This window comes from Triticum urartu, chromosome 3 (assembly GCF_003073215.2).
Source record: "Triticum urartu cultivar G1812 chromosome 3, Tu2.1, whole genome shotgun sequence".
NCBI lineage: Eukaryota > Viridiplantae > Streptophyta > Magnoliopsida > Poales > Poaceae > Triticum > Triticum urartu.
The window spans coordinates 445,001,098-445,013,136 of record NC_053024.1 but is presented as its reverse complement, the minus strand read 5'-3'; positions in this window follow the sequence as shown (position 1 = coordinate 445,013,136).

Genomic DNA, 12,039 nt, shown 5'->3' with positions numbered 1-12,039 from the left:
TTCATGATCATTATCATTAGCTTCCTTCTAGTTGGTGTAGGCATCACGGGAACGGATTTCACTTATGTGCTACTTTCCAATTCGAGAGAAGGTACAATTACCTCACCAAGTTCTACTTTCCACCCGCTCACTTCTTTCGAGAAAAACTCCTTCTCTAGAAAGGATCCATTCTTTGCAACAAAGATCTTGCCTTCGGATCTGTGGTAGAAGGTGTACCCAACAGTTTCCTTTTGGGTATCCTATGAAGACGCACTTCTCCGATTTGGGTTCGAGATTTATCAGGCTGAAACATTTTCACATAAGCATCGCAACCCCAAACTTTAAGAAACGACATCTTAGGTTTCTTGCCAAACCATAGTTCATACAATGTCATCTCAACGGATTCAGATGGTGCCCTATTGAACATGAATGCAGCTGTCTCTAATGCATAACCGCAAAACGATAGTGGTAAATTCGTAAGAGACATCATAGATCGCACCATATCCAATAAAGTACGGTTACGACGTTCGGACACACCATTATGCTGTGGTGTTCCAGGTGGCGTGAGTTGTGAAACTATTCCACATTGTTTTAAATGAAGGCCAAACTCGTAACTAAAATATTCGCTTCCGCGATTAGATCGTAGAAACTTTATTTTCTTGGTACGATGATTCTCCACTTTACTCTGAAATTCTTTGAACTTTTCAAATCTTTCAGACTTGTGTTTCATTAAGTAGATATACCCATAACTTCTCAAATCATCTGTGAAGGTTATAAAATAATGATACCTGCCGCGAGCCTCAACACTTATCGGACCACATACATCGGTATGTATTATTTCCAATAAGTTAGTGGCTGGCTTCATTGTTCTGGAGAACGGAGTCTTAGTCATCTTGCCCATGAGGCATGGTTCACAAGTATCAAATGATTCATAATCAAGTGATTCCAAAAATCCATCAACATGGAGTTTCTTCATGCGCTTTACACCAGTATGACCTAAACAGCAATGCCACAAATATGTTGCAATATCATTATCAACTTTGCATCTTTTGGCATCAATGTTATGAATATGTGTATCACTACGATCAAGATTCAATAAACCATTCACCTTGGGTGTATGACCGTAGAAGGTTTTATTCATGTAAACAGAACAACAATTATTCTCTGACTTAAATGAATAACTGTATTGCAATAAACATGATCTTGTCATATGCATGCTCAACGCAAACACCAAATAACATTTATTTTAGGTTCAACACTAATCCCAAAGGTAGAGGGAGTGTGCGATGGTCATCGTATCAACCTTGGAATCACTTCCAACACACATTGCCAGTTCGCTCTTAACTAGTCTCTGTTCATTCTGCAACTCCTATTTTGAGTTACTAATCTTAGCAACTAAACCTGTATCAAATACCCAGGGGCTACTATGAACACTAGTAAAGTACACATCAATAACCTGTATATCAAATATACCTTCGTTCACTTTGCCATCATTATTATCCTTCAAGTATTTGGGGTAGTTCCGCTTCTAGTGGCCATTCCCTTTGCAGTAGAAGCACTCAGTTTCAGGCTTAGGTCTTGCTTTGGGCTTCTTCACATGAGTGGCAACTTGCTTCCAATTCCTTTTTGAAGTTCCCCTTCTTTCCCTTGCCTTTTTTCTTGAAACTAGTGGTCTTGTTAACCATCAACACTTGATGCTATTTCTTGATTTCTACCTTCGTTGATTTCAACATCGCGAAGAGCTTGGGAATCATTTTTGTCATCCCTTGAATATTATAGTTGATCACAAAGAACTCTGTCAATCACTATCTTATCTGGGAGATTAATTCCCACTTGATTCAAGTGATTGTAGTAACCATACATTCTGATCACATGCTCACTTACTAAGCTATTCTCCTCCATCTTGTAGGCAAAGTACTTGTCAGAGGTCTTAAACCTCTTAACACGGGCATGAGTCTGAAATATCATTTTCAGCTCTTCAAACATCTCATATGCTCCATGGCATTCAAAACATTTTTTAAGTCCCAGTTCTAAGCCGTAAAGCATGGTGCACTAAACTATCAAGTAGTCATCATACCGAGCTTGTGAAACGTTCATAACGTCCGCATCTGCTCCTCCAATAGTGATACGTCCATTTTGCATCATGCTTTCTTACTGTTATTTATAATGTTTTTATCCATAATAATGCTTTTTGGAGTAATTCTAATGCCTTTTATCTCATAATTTGCAAGGTACACACCAAGAGGGAGAATTCTGTCAGCTGGAAATCTGGACCTGGAAAAGCTACGTCAGGCCACCTATTTTGCACAACTCCAAACAATCTGAAACTTCACAGAGATTTTTATGGGTTATTTAAGAATTATTGGAGCAAATAACTACCAGAGGGGGCCCACCAGGTGGGCACAACCCACCTTGGCACGCCAGGGAGCCCAGGCGCGCTCTAGTGGGTTGTGCCCTCCTCGGCCCACCTCCGATGCCCATCTTTTGGTATATAAGTCATTTTGACCTAGAAAAAAAATAAGGAGAGGACTTTCGGGATGAAGCGCCGCCGTCTTGAGGCGGAACTTGGGCAGGAGCACTTTTGCCCTTCGGCGGAGCGATTCCGCCAGGGGAACTTCCCTCCCGGAGGGGGAAATCATCGTCATCATCATCACCAACAACTCTCCCATCTTGGGGAGGGCAATATCCACCACAATCTTCAATAGCACTATCTCCTCTCAAACCCTTGTTCATATCTTGTGTTCAATGTTGTTACAGGAACTATAGATTGGTACTTGTGGGTGACTAGTAGTGTTGATTACATCTTGTAGTTGATTACTATATGGTTTATTTGGTGGAAGATTATATGTTCAGATCCAATATGCTACTTAATACCCCTCTGATCTTGAGCATGATTATTTTTTGTGAGTAGTTACCTTTGTTCTTGAGATCACGAAAGAAATCATGTTGCAAGTAATCATGTGAATTTGATATGTGTTTGATATTTTGAAAGTATATATGTTGTTATTCCCTTAGTGGTGTCATGTGAACGTCGACTAAATGTCACTTAACCATATTTGGGCCTAAGGGAATGCATTGTGGAGTAGCAATTAGATGATGAGTTGCGAGAGTGACAGAAGCTTAAACCCCTGTTTATGCGCTATTCTGTAAGGGACCGATTGGATCCAAAAGTTTAGTGCTATGGTTAGAATTTATTCTTAATACTTTTCTCGTAGTTGCGGATGCTTGCGGGAGGGTTAATCATAAGTAGGAGGTTTGTTCATGTAAGAACATCACCTAAGCACCGGTCCACCCACATATCAAATTATCAAAGTAGCAAACACAAATCGAACCAACATGATGAAAGTGACTAGATGAAATTCCCGTGTACCCTCAAGAACACTTTGCTTATCATAAGAGACCGTTTTGGCCTATCCTTTGCCTCAAAAGGATTGGGCTACCTTGCTGCACTTTTGTTACTATTATCATTACTTGCTCGTTACAAATTATCTTGCTATCAAACTACTCTGCTACTTACAATTTCAGCACTTGCAGACATTACCTTACCAAAAACTACTTGTCATTTCCTTTTGCTCCTCGTTGGGTTTGACACTCTTACTTATAGAAAAGAGCTATAATTGATCCCCTATACTTGTGGGTCATCAAGGCTATTTACTGGTGCCATTGCCCGGGAGTGAAGCGCCTTTGGTAAGTGGAATTTGTTAAGTAAACATTTATATAGTGTGCTGAAATTTATTGTCACTTGTATTACTATGGAAAATAATCCTTTGAGGGGTTTGTTCGGGGTATCTTCACCTCGTCCGGAACCACAATTAGCTACCCCTCAACCTACTGCACCTACTGAAAATATTTAATATGAAATTCCTTCAGGTATGATAGAACAACTGCTAGCTAATCCTTATGCAGGAGATGGAACCGAACATCCAAATATGCACTTGATATATGTAGAACAAATTTGTGGATTGTTTAAGCTTGCAGGTTTACTCGGAGATAAAGTTATGAAGAAGGTTTTCCCTTTATCTTTGAAGGGAAAAGCATTGGCATGGTATAGGCTATGCGATGATATTGGATCATGGAATTGGAATCATTTGAAATTGGAGTTCCACCAAAAAAATTATCCTATGCATCTAGTTCATTGTGCTCAGAATTATATATATAATTTTTGGCCTCCTGAAGGAGAAAGTATCGCTCTAGCTTGGGGGAGGCTTAAGTCAATGTTAGATTTATGCCCCAATCATGAGCTCTCAAGAGAAATTATTATTCATAATTTTTATGCTCGGCTTTCTCATAATGATCAAACCATGCTTGATACTTCTTGTGTTGGTTCCTTTATGAAGAATACTATTGAATTCCGGTGGGATCTTTTGGAAATAATTAAACGCAACTCTAAAGATTGGGAACTAGGGAAAGGTAAAGAGTCAGGTATTAAACTTGAGTATGATTGTGTTTAATCTTTTATGGATACCGATGCTTTTCAAAAGTTTAGCACTAAATTTGGACTTGACTCTGAGATAGTAGCCTCCTTTTGTGAATCATTTGCTACTCATGTTGATCTCCCTAAAGAGAAGTGGTTTAAATATAACCCACCTATTAAATAAGAAACCAAAGAACCGATACCAGTTAAATAAGAAACTATACTTTATAATGTTGATCCAGTTGTTCCTTCTACTTATATTGAGAAACCACCTTTCCCTGTTAGGATAAAGGAACATGCTAAACTTTCAACTGTGGTTAACAAAAGCTATATTAGAACACCTAAACCTGATGAACAAATTAAAGTTGAACCTAGTATTGCTATGGTTAAAGATCTCTTGGAAGAAGATATGGATGGGCATGTTATTTATTTCTGTGAGGAAGTAGCTAGAAATGCAAAACCTGATAAGAAAGATAAACATGGACCTATTGTTGGCATGCCTATCATCTCAGTTAAAATAGGAGATCCCTGTTATCATGGTTTATGTGACATAGGTGCTAGTGTGAGTTCTATTCCTTATACCTTATACCAAGAAATTAGGAATGACATAGCATCGGCAGAGATAGAAGAAATAGATGTTACTATTAAACTTGCTAATAGAGACACAATATCACCAATTGGGATTGTTAGAGATGTTGAAGTCTTGTGTGGGAAAATAAAATACCCTACTGATTTTCTTATTCTTGGTTCCCCACAAGATGACTTTTGTCCCATTATTTTTGGTAGACCTTTCTTGAGCACCGTTAATGCTAAGATAGATTGTGAGAAACAAACTGTCGGTGTTAGTTTTGGTAATGAGTCTCATGAGTTTAATTTTCGAAGTTTAGTAGAAAGCTTCATGAAAAAGAATTGCCTAGTAAAGATGAATTAATTGGTCTTGCTTCTATTGCTGTACCACCTACTAATCCTTTAGAACAATATTTGCTAGACCATGAGAATGATCTTCATATGCATGAAAGAAATGAAATAGATAAAATTTTCTTCGAACAACGTCCTCCGCTTAAACACAATTTGCCCATTCAAACTCTAGGAGGTCCTCCTCCACCTAAAGGTGATCCTGTGTTTGAATTAAAACAATTGCCAGACACTTTGAAATATGCTTATCTTGATGAAAAGAAGATATATCCTGTTATTATTAGTGCTAACCTTTTAGAACATGAAGAAGAAAGATTACTGAAAATTCCGAGGAAGCACCGAGCTGCTATTGGATATACTCTTGATGATTCAAAGGGCATTAGTCCCACTCCATGTCAGCACAAAATTAATATGGAACATGATGTTAAACCCGTTGTTGATCACCAACGTCGGTTAAATCCGAAGATGAAAGAAGTGGTAAGAACAGAAATATTAAAACTTCTTGAAGTAGGTATAATCTATCCTCTAGATGATAGTAGATGGGTAAGCCTTGTTCATGGTGTTCCTAAGAAAGGAGCTTTAACTGTTGTTCCTAATGATAAGAATGAACTTATTCCACAGAGAATTGTTACAGACTATATAATGGTAATTGATTCTAGAAAACTAAACAAAGCAACTAGAAAAGATCATTACCCTCTGCCTTTTATTGATCAAATGCTTGAAAGATTATCTAAGCACACGCACTTTTGCTTCCTTGATGGATATTCTAGCTTTTCACAAATACATGTTTCTGAACCTGATCAAGAAAATACCACTTTTACTTGTCCCTTTGGAACCTATGCTTATAGACGTATGCCTTTTGGTTTATGTAATGCACCTGCTACCTTTCAAAGATGTATGCCTGCTATATTCTGTGACTTTTGTGAAAAGATTGTTGAGGTTTTCATGGATGAATTTTCCGTTTATGGGAAATCTTTTGATGATTGTTTAAGCAATCTTGATCGATATTTGCAGAAATGTGAATAAAAAATCTTGTCTTGAATTGGGAGAAGTGCCACTTTATGGTTAATGAAGGCACTGTCTTGGGTCATAAAATTTCTGAAAGAGGTATTGAAGTGCACAAAGCTAAGGTTGATGCAATTGAGAAAATGCCATGTCCTAAAGATATAAAAGGTATTCGTAGTTTCTTAGGTCATGCTGGTTTCTAGCTATAGGAGATTTATGAAAGACTTTTCAAAAATTTCTAGGCCTCTTACTAGTCTCTTGCAGAAGGAAATTCCTTTTGTTTTTGATGATGATTGTTTAGAAGCCTTTGAAACACTTAAGAAAGCTCTAATTTATGCACCTATTGTTCAACCACCTGATTGGAACTTGCCTTTTGAAATTATGTGTGATGCTAGTGATTATGCTATTGGTGCTGTTCTAGGACAAAGAGTTGATAAGAAACTCAATGTTATTCATTATGCTAGTAAAACTCTAGATAGTGCTCAAAAAAATTATGCTACTAATAAAAAGAATTCTTATCAATTGTGTTTGCTTGTGATAAATTTAGACCTTATATTGTTGATTCCAAAGTAACTGTTCACACAGACCATGGTGCTATTAAATATCTTATGGAAAGAAAGATGCTAAACCTAGACTTATTCGATGGGTTCTCTTGTTACAAGAATTTGATTTACATATCATTGATAGAAAAGGAGATGAGAACCCAGTTGCTGATAATTTGTCTAGGCTTGAAAATGTGCTTGATGACCCACTACCTATTGATGATAGTTTTCCTGATGAGCAGTTAGCTGCAATAGATATTTCTCATAGTACTCTTTGGTATGCTGATTATGCTAATTACATTGTTGCTAAATATTTACCACCTAGGTTTACATACCAACAAAAGAAAAAATTCTTCTATGATTTAAGACATTACTTTTGGGATGACCCACATCTTTATAAAGAAGGAGTAGATGGTATTATTAGTCATTGTGTGCCTGAGCATGAACAGGGACAAATCCTATGGAAATGTCACTCCAAGGCTTATGGAGGGCATCATGCTGGAGATAGAACTGCTCACAAGGTATTGCAATCTGGATTTCATTGGCCTACTCTCTTCAAGGATGCCCGTAAGTTCGTCTTATCTTGTGATGAATGCCAAAGAATAGGTAATTCGGTAAAAGTCAAGAAATGCCTATGAATTATTCACTTGCTGTTGAACCATTTGATGTTTGGGGATTTGATTACATGTGACCTTTTCCTTCCTCTAATGGGTATACTCATATTTTGGTTGCTGTTGATTATGTTACTAAATGGGTAGAAGCTATTCCAACCAGTAGTGCTGATCACAACACCTCTATTAAAATGCTTAAGGAAGTTATTTTCCCAAGGTTTAGAGTCCCTAGATATTTAATGATTGATGGTGGTTCACACTTTATTCATGGTGCTCTCCATAAAATGCTTGCCAAGTATGATGTTAACCATAGAATTGCATCACCTTATCATCCTCAGTCTAGTGGTCAAGTTGAACTTAGCAATAGAGAAATAAAATTAGTTTTGCAAAAGACTGTTAATAGGTTCAGGAAGAATTGGTCTAAGAAATTAGATGATGCACTTTGGGGTTATAGAACAGCATATAAAATCCTATGGGTGTGTCTCCTTATAAAATGGTTTATGGAAAATCATGGCATTTGCCTCTTGAGTTAGAACATAAAGCATATTGGGCTGTCAAAGAACTCAATTATGATTTCAAACTTGCTGGTGAAAAGAGGTTATTTGATATTAGCTCTCTAGATGAATGGAGAAACCAAGCTTATGAAAATGAAAAATTACTTAAAGAGAAAGTAAAAACATGGCATGAAAAATGAATTCAAAAGCGTGAGTTTAAGGTCGGAGAATATGTTCTTTTGTACAACTCTCGTTTCAGATTCTTTGCAGGAAAACTCCTCTCAAAATGGGAAGGCCCGTACGACATCGAGGAGGTTTACCGGTATGGAGCCATCAAGATAAATAATTCCAAAGGTTGTCAATGGGCAACGAATAAAGCATTATATCTCAGGTACGCCTATTAATGCTGAAAGTAATATTATCCAAACTTTGACACCAGAAGAACACATAAAAGAGTCCTTCTGGAACACTTCAGAATCGTGAAAATAAGGAGGTATGTGATATGGTAAGTAAACGGACTCCGAAAAATCTGCAAAAATATTTTTTATCTGTTTTGGAATATTTTAGAATTTTGGGAATAAAGAAACTTCCAGTAAGCGTCCCTTGGTGGGCACAAGACACCAGGGCGCACTAGGCTTGCCTGGTGCGCCCAGGTGAGTTGTGCCCACCTGGGACACCTTCCGTACTCCATTTTTCTACCATATACTTGTCCTCCAAGATAAAAAATCTATATATACTTCCCGAACCTGTTGATCACCGTATCGTGGAGAAATCCCCTGCTCTCTTTTCACTACAAAAAAATACACTTCCGTGATGATACGTGTTTGTCACAGTAGGTCGCGTTTTTTGTCATGCATGTACATCCATGACAAATTTATGACAGAATCAAGATAGTCATACCTATGTTGTCGTAGAAGTGTTCCATGACATTACCAAAATTATCATCACGGAAGTGTCCACTTCCATGACGATAAATCACGCGTCACAGAAGTGCTTTCGTCAAGGGTGACCGACACGTGGCATCCACCGTAAAGGAACGCCGTTAAGCTATCGGGTCGGGTTTTGGATCCGATAACCCGTTGACAGCCCCGACCAATGGGGATTTTCCACGTGTAATATCATCATTGGCTGGAGGAAACACGTGTCGGCTCACCGTTGGGACAGATGTCATCCGCTCATTGGACCGAAGGCGCCTATGATACGGCGACACGTGGCACGGCCCAACAGAGGCCCATTCCCGTGAAAAGGCTGGCCCATTTGACTTGGTCAAAAGGTGACGGGCCGGCCTACGGAAAGCCTGTTAACGGTCTATTCGCATATATCCCATTTACAGCCCGCTAACCCAGGGCCCGTTACGCCCTTTCCGAATTAGGCCCAGTAGCGTCATCTGGGCCGTCCAATATGATTCAGCCCGTTTTAACTTCCGGCCCATGTGTGGCCCATGACTTCTTTCGGCCCATATGAGGACCTTTGTAACTCTTGGCCCATTAACGGCCCGTGGTGAAACTGGCCCGTAATGAACAGTGTATCACTTTATACCCATTAACGGCCCGTTATTCCATTGGGCTGTTTCCAGCCCAAGTTATCTTTCAGCCTTGTCAGGGCCCATTGATTCTTAGGCTCATTTGCAGCATTCAGTTACATACAACCCGTTACTGTCATTTTCTGCTTGTGGGCCAAATTCAGCCCGTCGTTACAGTCAGCCCGTTTGCGGACCGTTAATACGTTGGGCCGTTTTCATGTAAAAAAACCCGTTGGGCTGTTTTCATAGAGTTATCAAATACGGCCTATTAATGGCCCGTTATGGTCCACAAATAGTACGGCCCATGATTGGCGAAATGATGATACGCCCTGTAGAAGGCCCATGGATCCTACGGCCCGTATGAGGCCCATGGATAGTACGGCCCGTAGAAGGCCGATGGATCGTACGACCCATAGAAGGCCCATGGATCGTACGGCCCGTAGAAGGCCCATGGACCCTATGGCCCGTAGAAGGCACATGGACCCTAAGGCCCGTATAGAAGGCTGATCGATCCTACGACTGGACGAAGGCAAATGGATCATATGGCCCGTAGAAGACCCATGATTATTTTGGCCTAGTTACCAAAAATAGGCTATTGTGGCCACTAGAAAAAAACAGAAAAAGAACTGCAGTGACTACAAGCAAACAACTAAACAAGACAATAAGGAAATAAATAAGCAAGCAATTAACGCTAGCCTATTACCGATATTACACATATTACATCCACCCGGCATCAAAGTTCGCCACCAGTGCAAATATAGGGAACAAAGCAGCACATTACATACACTGGCCGTCAAAATTGGCCACCAGTGCAAATAAATGCGGCAGCAAAACAAGAGCATAACTGAAACAACTTCAGAAGAGCTCAAGAAAAGTTATCCTGGGTATCCACCATGCTGGCAATAAGCTTAGCAAGCTGATTAGCTTTGTCCTGTTTGGCGCTAAAATCCTCCAACGCTTGCTGTTGCACCAGAAAGTATGCATCTGAATGCTGCAGGGACTTCCGCAGTCCTTCCGCTTCTTGTTGAAGCACAGCTGATCGATGTCTTTCAGCTTGTAGTTGAGACTCAAGAAACCGAACTGATTCAGACAATGAGTTTGAATAGCTTGTGCAAGCGGTAGTGGCCAGTAACTCGAACACTAAACCAAGACAGGACTTTGGGGTTGTCTCGCTGTCTTCAAGATAGTATTCCTTAGCTGTTTTATCAGCTTTGTTGGAGACCAACAAGGATGTGTCACTATCCTGAACCTTATCTACATTACTTCCTTTACCATTGCTTAATAAGGCACTCTTCCCTAATATTCTGTCAGCATTCTAAAAGAAGAAACAAGCAGACACATAACAAGTTTAGCATGTACTAGTATATGAAACTCGTTTCGGTGAACTAGTTCATTAGTAAGGTGGACATGATTAAACTACCAAGTCTTCTATTGCCAAGTACTAGTACATAATAAAAGCATCAAACAAACATATATCTATGTCCTATGGTCACTGCATTGTCTTGCCAAATAAAAATAGAGACACGGTTCAAATCATATCAGTTCAAGACAAAGCAGCAGTGAAATAATACAAAGCGTGGGAAACTACACGGCACAACAAGATTTCAGATGGGTACCACGGGTCTACATGTACAACAACACTATTGGCTCTGTTGCGATGCTAGTAATGTGCATGATATGAAAGTCATCTGTATACAAAATTGAAATTGAAATCAACAGAGCTATTGATAAGAGCAAACCTGTTAAAGGAACATGCATGAACATACCTGATGTGCCATTGGAGTTTCGATTGGATCCTTCAATTTAAAAATAAGTTTGTATGAGTAAATACAGTGATACAAGAGCAAAGCAATCATAGTTAAAAAAAGGCACGCCTAAGCGAGCGCTTAAGCGCGCCTAGGCTCTAGGCGTTGGCAAAACGCATTGTGCATAACTATGCATAATCTGTGCATAACTGCTCATAAGCATGCGCTTTGGTCAGTAAAGCGCAAGGCGGTGGCAAAACACACAATTAACGCCTAGCGCTTTTTAGAACTATGATAGCAATGGAATCTTAAATTAGAACAATTGTTCTTTAGGTTTAGGCACTTGTTCTACATAAACAGAGTACAGTAAGATGTAAGAATATAATACTTAAAAATAGAAAATGAGCTCATAGACCTTACCACATTCTTGGTTCGGGACCGGTACAGAACAAGGCGTTCCCAGTCATCGTCCAACAAATGTGTCTCAGGAGAACGTAAGGGAATTTGATGAGTTTCTTTGCCGGTGAAGTACGTTTTCTTCAGGTAATTCCGATACTGCCACCAAGCATTCTTGAAGATAGCAGAGGTATTAGCACATGTTACCTTATCTTGAGTTTCCAAATCGGTCCTTCTCTATAGAGAAAAATGGGAAAATTTGCTGTATTATAACCATCATGGAGGTAGGATGCATGGGACGAAGCAAAGTAATTGCCATGAATAACGTTACTTACACATAACTCCTGGACAAACACCTGCAACTGGCGTTTTCCTTCATCTTCTGTATAATATTTCCAAGATGGGAAGATATGCAC